The sequence below is a fragment of the Mastomys coucha genome, unplaced genomic scaffold (genome assembly GCF_008632895.1).
Source record: "Mastomys coucha isolate ucsf_1 unplaced genomic scaffold, UCSF_Mcou_1 pScaffold13, whole genome shotgun sequence".
NCBI lineage: Eukaryota > Metazoa > Chordata > Mammalia > Rodentia > Muridae > Mastomys > Mastomys coucha.
The window spans coordinates 29,733,164-29,734,518 of NW_022196895.1; the positions used below are offsets into that span (position 1 = coordinate 29,733,164).

Genomic DNA, 1,355 nt, shown 5'->3' on the forward strand with positions numbered 1-1,355 from the left:
AAAAAAATCAGTGGGAGACAGAGGTAACACTCCCCAGGAAAGAGGCAGCCAGCAGGGACACAAGCCAACACAGCCAGCCCAGCAATGAACGATTGAAGATTCCGCTGCAACCTTTCCATTCCGTTTCATTTTTAATAGCAACTGTTGCCCTTAGCACATTGGGCCCCCAAAGACACTGTGTTTAAACAGGTTGTCTTCTGTGCAGTTGGGAGTGGGTCATTGCAGAACAAAGTTTGAAGACACTAAGTAAAACAAATAGATTCTGACGTGATGAATAAGCGCAAGTTGTTAACCAGAAAAAAGCAAGCCATTTGTTTTGTTCTGTTCAAAACTGCTTGGTTTTACAGCAGCAAGAAGGCACCTAAGGGAGAGATGGCTCCAATAATTGGATTTTCACAGCTACAGAAACTGAAATTGTTTCTTTGAGGAGTGTCATAACACATGGAGATCTTGCGTCTGTCCGGTGTGATGCCAGCCTCTAGGAGAGCAGGAGGCAGGAAGCTTTCCTAAGCAACAGGCTTCTCGAGATGCGGTTTAGGCTACTGTTACACAGGCTTTGCAGTCGGAGTGCAGGCCACTCCATCTGCGCTCGGCACAAAGCTCCAGGGCACCTTAGAGACAGGTCCCATTGCTTCTTCAGAGAATATGGCTTAGAAAAGATGGAGCAGGCCTGGGCCCCAGGGTAATCAGAAGAGCCTGCCCACCCACCCGCCTACCCGCCCTCCCCCTCCCTCTCAGCATCACGGGATATTTTAGAACCAGATGCACCTTTGCTATGGTGTCAGCCTTCCATGTTGAAGAATGCTTAGCATCCACCCTGGTCAGTAGCAATCTCTCCCATCCCAATGTAAGGAAAACCAATGTCTCCAAACACAACCAAACGTCCTCTGAAAGGGCAGAGGTTTCCCAGTTAAGGATCACTGGGTTTGACTGGTAAAACTGACAATCAAATCCTCTGATGCCTGGCCTGGTGGTGCTTCCATAGCTCACGAATACCCGTTACTCATAAGTAAATGGTTTGGGACTAGGGAGATGTAACTAACACATTAAGCCAACACTAATGCTTATTACATCAACTGATCTTATGAACAGGCTCTAAAACACTGAGTCCTTCTCACGTGGATTAAATACATTGGCCTGGTGTATCTCATGTGACTGGAAACAAACACATGTAGATGAAGAGAAGCTAAGATGAATAGAATCTCTAAGATTTAAGTATCATTTTGGGATGTGATAAGAAATATCAAATCAAGCTGGGCAGTGGTGGCACACGCCTTTAATCCCAGCACTTGGAAGGCAGAGGCAGACAGATTTCTGAGTTCGAGGCCAGCCTAGTCTACAGAGTGAGTTCCAGG

General features: G+C 46.6%; 1 protein-coding gene across 3 annotated transcripts in view; it reads right to left on the reverse strand.

Moving 5' to 3' along the window:
• The window catches only part of Epb41l4a (erythrocyte membrane protein band 4.1 like 4A), a 208,049-nt gene that overhangs the window by 29,029 nt on the left and 177,665 nt on the right, over window positions 1-1,355 (reverse strand). The window lies entirely within an intron of this gene.